General features: G+C 40.4%; 1 non-coding gene across 1 annotated transcript; it reads right to left on the bottom strand.

Moving 5' to 3' along the window:
* Window positions 1-522: 522 nt before the first annotated feature.
* LOC112304271 (U1 spliceosomal RNA) lies at window positions 523-686 on the bottom strand. Its single transcript, XR_002974723.1, has one exon. It is a non-coding gene; the product is annotated as a U1 spliceosomal RNA (small nuclear RNA).
* Window positions 687-14,431: the final 13,745 nt, after the last annotated feature.

Raw genomic sequence — 14,431 nt, 5'->3', positions numbered from 1 at the left:
GACTAAAACAGAGCCCTTGTTTTCCCACGCACAGTTTTGTGAGGGCTTGAGCTCCAAGGTCATTTTCCCTTTGATGACCATACTGACATACCTACCTTTTAAGCTATTTTCTCTAGGGCAAGATAAATTAATGATAAATAATCATGGTGGGTTTTTAGGTATCTAAAAGATGAAAGTCAGATTCCTCTGAAGTTTAAATCAAGTCCAAATGGATCGTCATCTGCAGAAAGGACTGTCTTACACGTTTTCCCATGGGTGAACTCTTAGGTGGGGAGTGTGTCTTCTTGGGTGGAGGAAGAGAGTGGAGGTTAGAAGAGGAACAAAGGATGCTAGTGAGACCTACTTAGCCATGAAGAGATTTTTTTTTTCTTGCCTCCTTGGGGGTGAGGTCGCTCTGTGTGGCTCACAGACCTAAAAATCTCCCACCTCAATATTTTTCAAACTTACCAGATGATTATTAAAAACTCATTCCTGAAAATTACTTTGCTTTTTGTTTATTTGTTTGTTTTTGTTGTTTTGGTGCAGGGAAGAGGACAAATGCAGTCCCCCACTACCACAACTTATGCAGTTGAGTTTCCCACATTGGGGAAATTTTAGGGGTCAGCACATCCAGTGTGCAGGGGGTAAGCCTCGTCCTGGGAAAAACCACCTTTGTAATCAAGGGATCTCCCCTGCAAGGTGAGTTGGAACCTACTTTGAACCTGGTATTCAAAAAGCAGTAAAGAAGAAAAATCAACAGGCCTAAGAAAAATAAAACTGGAAAAGGGGAATGACTTTGAGGAGACTCAGAAAGAGCCCAACTGGAAATAGATGCGTGATTCACCAGCAGCTCTATTTGTGTTACACGTCGCTCTCCTGGTTGTAAACTTGAGCAGCTTAAGAAAGAAGAATGATTTTTCCTTGGCATCTGGCTTAATTTATTCATGCCCAGTGAGGCCCTCCAGCAGTTTTCAATAGAAACTTAAGTATATTATAGTAATATTAAATTCAACCACATAAAACAAAGATGAGGAATATATTTTTTAAGTAATTTCTTAATTTGTGGATGCAATGACATGATTTCTGGCCTTTGTTTTACAATAACTCAGTGGGGGAAGACTATATGTAAAACAGAATTGACCCTGAATTAATAATGTTAGAGATGGATAATGGGGGCTCATTAAGTTATTCTCTTCATTTAAGAACAAAAACCTCACCACTTTTATCTATTCATATGATGCTACTCATTCACTGAGAGCTGCCTTCTAAAGGAAATGACCATAGAATCTGATGATGTAATGTGTAAGTAATTTTCACTAAAATTGGCCATCACTATACATAACTGCAAAAAGCATATCAAAAAAAAATCCTTACCTCATTCTACACTGCCCTTCCATACACCTCTGTACTTTATAAAGTAAATAGGAATTAATAAATAAAAACAGTTGTTTAAATGCTAAGTTAAAGAAATATTCATAGATTAATATCAATACAACATAAATAGTAAGCATTGGTGTTGTAGTCAAACCTATACTGTATAGTATTTGGGTCAAATACATTTAAGAAAGTTTAGTGCTGGCTGGTGTGGCTCAGTTGGTTGGAGTGTTGTACCATAACCAAAGGGCTGCAGGTTTAATTTCCAGTCAGGGCACATGCTCAGGTTGTGGGCTCATTCCCCAGTTGGGGTGTGTGCAGGAGGTGACCAATCAGGATTGGTGTTTCTCTCTCTTTCTCTCTCCAATTAATGTTTCTCTCTCTCTCTCTTTGTCCCTTCCCTTCTCTCTCAAATAAGAATAAAATAAAACTTAAAAAAAAGAAAGAGAGGTCCTGGCTGGTGTGACTTAGTGGACTGAGCACCAGCCTGAGAACTGAAGGATTGCCAGTTCAACTACCAGTCAGGGGACATGCTTGGGTTGCAGGCTAGGTCCCCAGTAGGGGGCACGGGAGATGCAACCACACATTGATATTTGTCTCCCTCTCTTCCTCCCTCCCTTCACCTCTGCCTAATTATAAATAAATAATCTTTAAAAAAAATTTTTTTAAAAGAAAGTTTACACCTTGGGTAGCTACAACTATTTCTTTAAATGTTAATTGATATAAATATTTTACGCTTTTTCATTGAATCCTAGTAAAAGTGTTACATATAATTCAGTGCATAAACATTCAAGTATTAATTATTTTAGTATTAAGTATTTAATTATTAAGTATTTAATTAATACTTTTTTAATGGATTTTTTAAGAAATAAAAGGAAGAGGGAGAGAGAGAAAAACATCAATTTGTTGTTCCACTTATTTATGCATTCATTGGTTGATTTTTATATGTGCCCTGACCAGAGATCAAACCTGCAACCTTACCACATTGGGATGATGTTCTAACCCAGGGGAGTCCAACCTGTGGCCCTGGATGGCTGTGAATGCAGCCCAACATAAAAATCATAAATTTACTTAAAATATGATGAAATTTGTTTTGTGAAACAACACTACAGTGGATGAAGCCTAGAATCAAATCAATGATTTGGCATTTTACAGTGGAATTTTACAAGGAACCTTCAGATTGAGCTTTAATCAGCCTCTCAGGGCAAAGAAGCCAAGCCACATAGTTGCCATCTGTCTTTGTCTGAAGTACCTATAAGTTTGGGTGGATTCCTCAAGTTCTTGAGGTCCTCATAATGTCATGAGCTTCCTTCATTGCCGTCTCTTAGGGAAGCAACCTTTGTTCCTTACCTGGAAAGACTAGTGTGAAGCATGTGACCAAGCAAGCTACCAGGCCGTTTCTCCAAGGGGCTCTTATTTGCTTCAAAAGTCAATCTTAATTCCTTAAGGCTTTTTGGTGGCATCCAGAGTCCAGGCATGACTCTTTCAATTATGACACTCTAGAAACCACATTTGGAAACTGGTGCTATTATAAAGAGAACAGATTCTTACTGGGTTTATGCAAATGAACACATTGCCAAGAAAATAATACTCATAAAGAGTTGCTGAATTCTGGAAGGATTAGGTAGGGAGAAAAATAGAAATGTTTCAGTATTCGTATGCGAGTATCACTTACAAATTGTTCCAGGGAAAAATCAAGTTTTCTTATATCAGTCGTTGGTCGTGAAGATGGGTGAGGAGGAGGCTTTGCGCAGAGTCTGGAGAGATAGAGGAGGATTGGAATCCTCTCTCCAAACCTCACAAAGACAGAGTTAGAGGGTTAGCGCAGGTCAACATTCCGCTGCCCACTGCTCCTCTAGTTACAAGTCTCAGAATGCCAGAGAAGAGGGAGAAATAGAGTGTTCCATGTATGGGCCACCAAAATGTTAGGGCAGTTGGTGACAAGGGCTGTGACAGAATTCACAAAGAGAAGAAAGTGTTGAGAGTAAAGATTTTATTCTACTCTCCAAGAAACGAGAGGGGCATAGCATGGAGAGATACACCAGCCAAGGTAAATTTTGTTCTTATTGTTATTTACACATGAAGAAATTGAAGCACAGAGAAGTTCAGCTACAGGCCCAAGGCTCCACAGCTAGTAGGCATGGAGGTGTAACAGGGAATATTGCAGTCCCCCAAAATGGGGAAGTTCCCCCACTAACCTGGTTGGGGGGAGAGGAAGTAGAACAGAGTCACTGAGAGTTACTTTGCATATCTAAAGAACTTGGCCAGTGTTTTAGTAACGTTAAATAGCTGTGCCTGCTCTCAGCAGGGAGATGGGCATGACTCTAACCCATGATGCCATGTAGCAGAGGGGCTTTCTGCACCCACTCAGGTGGCTTGGAGGCAGTTCTTATGTCAAGGGGAGATGCCTGCCTAGACTAACAATGGCAGCTGAGAAAGGTGGAAGAGGCCAGACTACTGGCAGGTGTAACCCAGTGTGGGAGGAGTTGGAAATGGCCTTATGGAGGAAGATCCGCATGGGGTTTTAAACCTAGGTACGGGGACAGCCAGGCTGGAGCTCTGGACCATGTGGGAAGGAGAGTAGGGGAACCATGAGAGGCTCTCCCTCTCATACACTCTTGACCACACAGCTTATAAAGGAGCAGAAAAGCAGGATGTAGCAGCTGTGCAGGGTCTTGCAAGGATGTGGAAGGACCCCCACCAGCCAACCATGAGAATTGGGTTTTGGATTAAGCGCAGGATCCTAGCTCGCAAGAGCACAGACAACTGGAAGCAGCCAGAATACAGATGGGAATCTGCCCAACTAAGCTACAGACTTCTATTTCTTTTCCAGAGAGATGGTACCTCTGACTGGCCTGGTTTGGCAAGGGGAGGCAGGACTGTGTGTTTGTTGGTGTTTTTTTTTAAATAAAGAACATGGGATTTAATGGCAGAATTTGGCCATTGTTCTAAGCCATGTTCTAAGACCTTTTGAATGAATAGTTCCTTTCCTTTACATAAGACTCCAGCATTGGGAGTTATAGTTCTTATCAGCGGCAGGCAATAGAACCCAGGGGTTCTGTTACAGAGACAGAAATTGAACTCAGGCAACCTGGTACCAAAATCTAGCTGTCAACTAGGATATACCACTGCGTCCATGGGGCATTGAAACAAACAGGAGTAAATCAAGAGTTAGAGATAAGGAAACCTGGATGGAGTGGCTCAGTGGAATGAGTACCGGCCTGTGAACCAAAGGGTAGCTGGTTTGATTCCCAGTCAGGGCACATTCCTGGGTTTTGGGCAAGGTCCCCAATAGGGGGTGTGCAATAGGCAACCACGCACTGATATTTCTCTCCCTTTCGTTCTCCCTCCCTTCCCTTCTCTCTAAAAAATAAAGAAATACAATCTTTAAAAAAAGGAATATAAAGGAAGTCTTTTTTTCTATTGACTTTATTTGGGTGGCATTGGTTAATAAAATTATATAGGTTTCAGGTGTACAATTCTATAACACATCACCTATATATTGTATTGTGTGTTCACCATACCATGTCAGGTCTCCTTCCATCACCATTTATCCCCCCATACTCTCCTCTACCTCCCCTTCACCCCCTTTCCTTCTGTTGTCTGCCTATGAGGGTTTTTTTTTGGTTTTTTTGCTTAATCCCTTCACCTTTTTCACTCGACCCCGACAGCTGCCAATCTGTTCCCTGTATCTATGAGTCTGTTTCTATTTTGTTAATTAATTTTGTTAAGGGAAAAACTTTTAGAGCAAGAAAAAGAAAAGCAGGGAGAGGAAGAGAGAAAGTCAGTGAAAATAAAGGAATAAGGTAGATCAATAAATGGCAATGTTTTAAAATGGAAGCCATAGAAGGCAAGAATTAAAAGCAGAAGATTATAGCTTAAATTTCTGCAAAGTAAGATTAAGGGTTTTAAAAAGAGCTATGGCTGGTGTGGCTCAGTGGATTGAGCGCCAACCTGCAAACCAAAGGGTCACCATGCCTGGGTTGTGGGCCAGGTACCCAGTATGGGACACATGAGAGGCAACAACACATTGATGTTTATTTCCTCCTCTTTCTTCTTCCCTTCCCCTCTCTCTAAAAAACATATATATATATTTATATATATTTTTATATATGTATATAAAATCTTAAAAAATAAATTACACAACTTTAAAAAAAGTTTTAAAAAGAACAATCAGTCAAAAAAAAAAATCAGGGGAGAGCGCAAAGCTATAGCACAGTGAAAGAAGGTTTACAAGGGTAGAGAAAAACAGGAACCAGACCCAAGCCTAAAAGATACTCAGCGAGGAGGTCAAGGATGGAGAGAGGGTAGAAAGTCTTGCTAGAGGCAGCTGAGGAGGGACTGAAAGAGGGTTTTGTGGATGAAAAGAGACCACGTACCAAACTTGGCAGGGTCAGGGGAGGCCTGCAAACTCAGAGACCTAAAGTAACCACATAGGATGGTCTGAAATTAAAAACTATTTTTTACTAAAAGCAGGTCAGGAGGAGCAGTCATTGTCTTAGGCTAGAATCTTCCCCGACAAAGTCCATCTTTACCTTGAATGAGCCTGTTTGTTGTCTTTTTGCCTCAATGATAACATTCCTTTCGAATGTCAAGGTAACTTTCCAAGCCCCTGGGGCACAACCACCACACCAGAGCAGAGACCACGAATCCTCTCATTGTTGTTCATTGTTGACTGTTCACTACCCTGTACCCACCTGTGCAAGAGAAGCCTGAGTCTATCATTTTACTTTTTATCCAATCCCAGACATTTCCCTGCTTTGCTTTCTCCTGCCTCTCTAATCTATCACCAGTGTATTTCATGTCACCTACTTACATCTCCTCTTTTGATTGTAGTATAAAAAATAAAGTGCAAAACTGCCATTTTCCGGAGCATTTCCTCAATCCATTGAGGTCTTGCTTACCTGCAATTGCCCTCAGTTTGGCTCAAATAAAGTCACAAAAACTCTCTGCAGGTTCAAATGTCTCTTACATTGCCGATGTTTAGGACACGTCAAGCTCCTAACCTGTCCTAAAGTAGATAGGAAAGCTTCAGGAACTCTCCTCATCTGCTGTCTCCATTCTCTGGGGCTCCAGTCCCCTTAGCTGAGCCTCTTACTTCCACCTCAGGAGGCCTGGGACAGAGTTCTCTAGAACACTGCTTCTCACAGTGGGGTCCTTGAACCAGCGACATCTCACCACTGAAGCTTGTTAGAATGCATAGTCTCAGGCCTCACCTTGGGCCCTCTGACTGATTCAGCATCTGCATTTTAACAAGATCCCAGGGGATCTGCGTGTCCATTAACATTGGCAAAGTGCTGCTTTACAAGAAATAGCACGTTTCTTTCTTTGATTCTTAATTCATGACATTTTAAATATTCAAAGAAGTATAAGAATAATGCAGCAAATTCTTAGGAACTTACACCTCAGATATTACAACTGTTAGCATTTCGACAAATTTACTTCAGATCTACCTTTTTTTCTTAAAACAGTAGAGGTGTACTTGACTGGTGTGGCTCAGCAGCTTGAGCACTGGCCTGGGAATTGAAAAGGTCGCTGGTTCGATTCCCAGTCAGGGCACATGCCTGGGTTGCAGGCCAGGTCCCCAGTTGGGGGCACGTGAGAGGCTACTGATGACTGTATCTCTTGCATGTTTCTCTCCCTCTCTTTCTCACTCTTTTCCCCTCTCTCTGAAAGTAAATAAATAAAATCTTTAAAAAATAAAATAAAATTTTATCCAATGCTGCTTCCCGCTCTCACTGCCCCCTCAGTTCTTTTTCCTTCCCTGGAGACGGCTGCTGCTATGAAGTTGGTATGTTTCCTTCCTTCCCTGTATTTGCATCTTTATTGCAAATGATAGAACCCATAAACACAGAATTGTTCTGTGTCATTTCATCTTCTATAAATAGTATCATACCCTATAGATCTTTTTGCAACTTCCCTCTTTAACTCAGCATTGAGTGTGAAAGATTTAGTCATTGTGGATGTGTACAGGCTGAGTTCCCTCATTTTAATAGCTGTATGGAATTCCTTTGGCTGCATTTTTTAAAATGTATTAATCAGTTCTTCTTTTGAGTAACATTTAGTCTGTTCCCATTTTTTTTTTTTTTTGCTATTACAACAAGAAAAAAAACAAGCTGAAATGGACATTTTAGGTCTCTGTGCACACACATGAGAGTTTCACAACTGCAAACATCTAGGAGAGGGTAATAGGTTACCCCGTATTTAGATTCACTGGATATTGTCAATTGCTTTCCAAAACGGTTGAGCCAAATTACTCCTGCCAACCATGTGCAAACTTTCTTCCATTTTCAAATCTTCATCCACACTTGATTGTGTTGGTGTTTTAAACACTGTGGGCCGACTAACCAAATACCCATTCTAACCCTTTCTGTGTGGATTTCTTCTATTACAGATATTGGAAAACTAATGTTGATGTGAGAACATCCAAACTGGTAGAGAATTTTTGTAAGAGTTTATTTGAGCCACTCTGACTACAATTGCCAGGAAGCAGGATCTCAAATGCTTCCAAGAAATGACAACATGCAGTTTTTTTAAATGCATTTGGAACTAAGGACTGAATTTCGGGAAGATTATGTGAAGATGGGAGAAAGCAAGGTGGGGATTGGATTACAGGATGGTTAACAGATTATATGCTCCCTGGAGGATGGTTATGCCTCAGCCTCCTAGGGGTCTGAAAAAGAGGATTACTCTGGCAATTTCAAAGGTGTGTTAACCTAGAAGCAGAAGAACAATGGACAGGGCTTGCTTAAAAACCTTTCACTAAAGGTATCATCCTGAGGTGTGACTACCCACAACGACCTGCCAAGTTAGGATTTCTGATCAGATCACCCTGTGAGGTTACTTTCAGTTTGATTTATTACAGCACCCCATTTTTATCCACTCTATTTCCTTTAATCTGGGGTGACCATGTAACAGTTCTGGACACACTCTCTTTCATGCTTTATTAAAGAAAAAATTAGAAGCAAAATTGGCCAAATATCAATGTTACTGAAACCAGAAAAACTGGTGTTTGTGCTGCCTGTCACCTACCAGACCCAATAAGCAGACACAGGGACTGAATCTTTATGGGCACTTTATTCAGATGGTCAGGGATCTGAGAAGACAATGGGTTTGTACCCTAATAGACCATCTTAAATTCCACTTAAAAATGGCCCTTTTATAAGGAGAACAAAGAGTAGGTAAATGGTTTGGAATTCAGGGGAAAGTTATTTGGATAAAAAAACTGCAGCATTCTCACCCTGAGTGGTGGTCATCTCACCTGGAGTACAATGCCTCAGGTACCATCTTGAACTGCTTGCAGTCCTCCTGAGGGACAGAGGTGGAGCTGCTTGTGGTCTCCTGGAGTCAGGGTGGGTCACATCTTCAGTTTCTGGAACAATAGCTTTTACACACATTGACTACTAAGTTAATTAGCTATTAGTTAAACTAAAATTTTCCAACTTTTGAGTCTCCCATCATTATGAATTGATTGTACATACTCGCACATAAATGTTGAGTTATATCATTTTCTGATGTTTGAAATACTTTGTAAGGCAAAATTTGGCTGGAAGGATTTTAAAGCTTTTGCTTTTCTGACCAAGACAATCAGTGCATTCGCTTTGATCTTTCTCCCCTGATTTTGGCTTTAAAACTTGGTGAGATGCAGGAAGGCTTATCAGCTACTTTGCAATCATGTGGTTGAGCTATTGAACTGAAGCCCAGTCACCTCCAGACCTCCAGACTTCTTGTTTTGTGAGAAAAAGAATCTTGTGTCTGTGAGTCATTGTTACTTAGGTCTTCTGTTACTTGTCGCCTAATGCTTAAAATATCCAGGTTTGCTAATTTTGTCAGTCTGATGGATGCAAATGGTTATCTCCTCCTTTTAATATGCATTTCCCTGCTTACTAAAGATGAGCTTCATTTTATATGTTTATATGTTTCACATGTTTATTGGTTATAGAAATCATTCCTTTGCCTATTTTCTTTTTTAGGTTGTGTGTCTTTTCCTCATTTTTTGTGGATTTTAAAAATATTTTGGATACCTATTATTATTCATGAAATACATTTCAAATTGTATCTCCCAATGTGTAATTTCTCTTTTTTGGGTTTTAAGGAGAAATAATTAATATATATCACTGTATACATTTAAAGCATACAGCATGGTGGTTTGATTTGCCGATAATGTGAAATGATTACCATAATAGGTGCCGCTAACGTGAAAGTAATCATAAACATAATTCAGATGTTCAGCTAACATGTAAATAATCCTCCAAGCTTGCTCTCCTTCCTGGGAGCAGGGCCACATCTTTCTTTCCTTTCAGGCACGCATCTTCTAAACTGTAAGCGTCCCCATGAGACTTGCAACCAGGGGAGCAGTAGGCAGCGGCAGCTCACCCGCAGCTAACCCCTGAACCTGTCTCCAAGGTCCCCTTTTCTCTGACTTTCTAGTGAGCCTCTGGCTTCTTCTATTCTAAGCCCTTTCTCATTTCACTGTCTGGAGCTTTAATAAACATATTCTCAAGACAAAATATTAAAAAAGAGATAATCCTCCAATATTTTCTTTTGAAAGTTTACTTTTAATATTAATTTGCAATTAATTTTAATATTTAAGCCTTTGAACCACTTGGAATTTGTTTTGGGTGTGCTATGAGCTAGGGATCTGATTTGTCCACTCCTTTTTCTATATATTTGGAACTTGGCTCTTTTACATACTGTGGTAGGTAGCCTCTTAATGGACCCTCCAATGATCTTGCCTTCTGGTATTCAGGTTATTGTGTAGCATAGCTTTCCCCCTTGTGGATGGACTAGACCTAGTGACTCACTTTGAAGGAATGGAATATGGTAGTACTGGGGCTTATGTCACTTTTGAGATTGGACTATTATGAAAAGATTGTGACTTCCATCTTGGGCTTTCTGTCTCTCTCCCTTTCCATATCACTCACTCTGGGGTAAACCAGCTGCCATGTCGTGTAAGCAGCCCCATCTATGCACAACCCCCCATAGTGAAAAACCGAAGACTTGCCAATGGCCAGGAGAGGGAGTTCAAAAGTGCATTTTCCTCCCTTCATATTACTGCAGCCTTGGCCAACGACTTGCCTACAATCTCATGACAGACCCTGAGCCAGAACCATTCTGCCACTTCTCGACCCCTAATCTTCACAAAGTGTGTGAGATAAATGTTTGTTGTTTTTGCCTGCTAAAATTTGGGATGACTTGTTATACAGCATTACTAACTAATCATTCCATATGGTAAAATTCTCCAGGGTTTTCCCTGAAAACAATGATAACATCTGCAGGTAATGACAGGTTTTTGTTTTGTCTTCTTTCCAAGTCTTTCACTTTTCTTCAAATACTTTCTTGTTTCAAACAAAAGTACGGACAGGCCATTCTTGTTTCTGTCTTTAAAGAGAATACTTCTAACAATTCACCACTAAGAATGAGAGTTTGTTTTGTTTTTGGTAAAAAAATTTTTTTTAAGATTTTATTTATTTATTTATTTATTTTTAGATAGACGGGCAGGGAGTGAGTAGGAGAGAGAAATATCAGTGTGTAGTTGCCTCTCACGCGCCCTCTACTGGGGACCTGGCATGTGCCCTGATTAGGAATCGAACTGGTTACCCTTTGGTTCACAGGCCCATGCTCAATCCACTGAGCCACAGCAGCCAGCATGTTTTTGGTAAAACTCCTAACAACAAAAAGTGGGTTAAAGGAATTCTCTCCTATTTCGAGTGTGTTGAGTATGCCCTTCCCATATCTTTGACCATTCTGGGTAACTGGGCCCACATTCAAATGCCTACTCTGTGTCTCTACACCTGAGGCCTCCCCAGACCCTTTCAAAACCTGGGCAGTCTGCTTTGCCCCAGTGAAGGGAAGGCTGGATGTGCTTGGGAACCATAGCTCCAGGATCAGTTCTCAAGCTATGACTTTCTCTAGGCAAGTGGAGTACAGATCCCGCAGCTCCCTCACCCCTCTGGTGGGATAATTGTGAGGGTCTGCTTCCAAGGGAACCCAAACAAGAAGTCTAAGTGTTTTCACAAAATGGTTGCTGAATTTGAACTTATCATTTGTTTGTTTCTGAGCCTATTGAGATGACCGTTGGTTTTTGCTTCTTTAATCTTCAGCTGAGTAAATTATATTGCTGTTTTCTAGTGGTCAAATGAATGATATCCTTGTCTTCCTGAGATAAACACTGCTTGGTAGTATTTGTTTTCAATGTGATATCAATAACATTGCTGCCATTGTTTAGCTAATGGTTTATTCATAATCATTACATCTATATTAGTGAAACTGAGCTATCAGTTTCCTTTCACTGTCCTTTCTTGCTTGGGGTCAGGGTTACACTAGCAGTAGCTAGTGTCTAGCCTCTTACAAATTACTGAATCTTGTTTCTTGGTTTGGGTCATATAGAGGTTTTCTCTTTCTTGAAGGTGATAAAAGTGCCTGTGAGGATAACTGGGCTTGGTGAAGTAATCTGTGGCTAAAATTTCTTATTCTAATTCAATTTCTTTATTTTTTTAAGATTGTATTTTTTTTTTGACAGAGGGGAAAGGAGAGAGAAAGAGAGGGAGAGAGACATCGACATGTGAGAGAAATATTGATTGGTTGCCTCCCCAAGCCTCCGACTGGGCACGTGCCCTTTGGTCTGCAGGCCAGTGTTCAATCCCCTGAGCCACCCCAGCCAGGGTATGAAATTCAATTTCTTTAATGTATAGTAAGTCTATTTGGGTTTTTTATTTTGTGAGCAATTTTTGGTAGTTGTTATTTTCCAGATAATTTTCTACTTTATGACATTTTCCAAACATATAGTTTAACATACAGAGTTCAAAGCTTCAAAGGAGAGCTGCTCATCTGTCCTCCTATGTCAGAACTGAGCAGACATGGAAAAGTGCAAAGAAAAAAGATGCTTTTATTTGCCTCCAATGAGCCCCAACTTCAAAAAGACACAGGGGAGGAGTTAGTCATTTCTTAAATACTCCTAGTTACACTCATTAAAGACTTTTCATCATAACTTTTTAAAAAGTATATTTTATTGATTATGCTATTACAGTTGTCCCATTTTTTCCTCCCCTTTTTTACCCTTTGCCCTGCACCCACCATCCCACCAGCATTCCCTCCACTTAGTTCATGTCAATGAGTTGTATATATAAGTTCTTTGCTTTCTCCATTTCCTATACAATTCTTTTGTTTTAAATATTTAATTAATTTATTTTTAGACAGAGGGGAAGGGAGGGAGAAAGAGAGGGAGAGAAACATCATGTGCAAGAGATACATCAATCAGCAGCCTCTCACATGCCCCCAACTGGAGACCTGGCCCCACAACCCAGGCATTTGCCCTGATTGGGAATCGAACCAGCAAACTTTTGGTTAGCAGGCTGGCACTCAATTCACTGAGCCACACCAGCCAGGGTCCTAAATTATTCTTAACTTCCCCGTTTCTATTTTGTACCTACCTTTTATGCTTCTTATTCCCTGTACTTTCCCCACCATCCTCCCTCCTCTCCTTCCCCGCTGATAACCCTCCGTGTGATCTTCATTTCTGTGATTCTGTTCCTGTTCTAGTTGTTTGCTTAGTTTGCTTTTGTTTTTGTTTTAGGTTCGGTTGTTAATAACTGTGAGTTTGTTGTCATTTTAGTGTTCATAGTTTCCATCTTCTTTTTCTTAGATAAGTCCCTTTAACATTTCATATAATAAGGGCTTGGTGATAATGAACTCCTTTAACTTGACCTTATCTGAGAAGCACTTTATCTGCCTTTCCCTTCTAAATGATAGCTTTGCTGGATAGGGTAATCTCGGATGTAGGTCCTTGCCTTTCATGACTTCAAATACTTCTCTCCAGCCCCTGCTTGCCTGAAAGGTTTCTTTTGAGAAATCATCTGACAGTCTTACGGGAACTCCTTTATAGGTAACTGTGTCCTTTTCTCTTGCTGCTTTTAAGATTCTCTCCTTATCTTTAATCTTGGGTAATGTAATTATGATGTGTCTTGGTATGTGCTTCCTTCGGCCCAACTTCTTTGGGACTCTCTGGGCTTCTTGGACTTTCTGGAAGTCTATTTGCTTTGCTAGATTACGGAAGTTCTCCTTCATTATGTTTTCAAATAAGTTTTCAATTTCTTGCTCTTCCTCTTCTCCTACTGGCACCTCTATGATTTGGATGTTGGAACATTTAAAGTTGTCCTGGAGTTTCCCAAGCCTTTCCTGATTTTTCTGAATTCTTGTTTCTTCATTCTGTTCTTGTTGACTGTTTCTTTCTTCCTTCTGGTCCAAACCGTTGATTTGAGTCTTGGTTTCCTTCCTGTCGCTGTTGGTTCCCTGTATATTTTTCTTTATTTCACTTTGCATTGCCTTTACTTTTTCTTCTATTTTGCAACTGTACTCAAACATTTCTGTGAGCATCCTGATTATCAGTGTTTTGAACTGTGCATCTGATAGGTTGTCTATCTTTTCGATGCTTAGTTGTTTTTTTGGAGTTTTGATCTGTTCTTTCATTTGGACCATTTTCTTTGTCTCAGTGCACCTGTTACATTGTAAGGGGAAGAGCTTTAGGTATTCACCAGGGTGTGGCAACCCAGGTCACTGCGTTGTTACCTAGTCTGGGTGAATATTTCTTCTTTAACTGCTTGGTTGTCAGACTTCCATACAGTTCAATTTTCTGGGAGTTCTGGTTGTTTTTGTTTTTAAATTTGTTGTTATCCTTTGGTTGTGCAAGGAGGCACAGTATATCTACCTACATCTCCATCTTGGTCAGAAGTCTCCAAGACTTTTCATTGTAACTTTTAAAAAGCTCATTAAATAGCACAGATGTTCTGAACAAGTGATCAAAGGTCCTCAGGCCAGACAGGAGCACCAAAGACGATTTTAGGCAAAGGTAACACCAGGTAGGCAGAGCGGAGGTTTTGGGGGCTGGGCTCATAGATAGGGCAGGATGCTCACCTGGCACCAAGGCCAAGGCCAAGTGATGGAGACCTGTAGTCAAGGAGGTAGAATTTTATCCTGCAGATACCTGATCTTCAACTCTTGGTCAAATGTACCATTTTGGAGACAATTATAGGGCAGAGGAGGAGGAAGAGACATAAACATTTTCTTACTCTTTTTTTTT

The sequence above is a fragment of the Desmodus rotundus genome, chromosome 6 (genome assembly GCF_022682495.2).
Source record: "Desmodus rotundus isolate HL8 chromosome 6, HLdesRot8A.1, whole genome shotgun sequence".
Classification (NCBI taxonomy): domain Eukaryota; kingdom Metazoa; phylum Chordata; class Mammalia; order Chiroptera; family Phyllostomidae; genus Desmodus; species Desmodus rotundus.
Note: the sequence above shows the minus strand (reverse complement) of the source record. Positions and strands in the feature narration are given on the sequence as shown.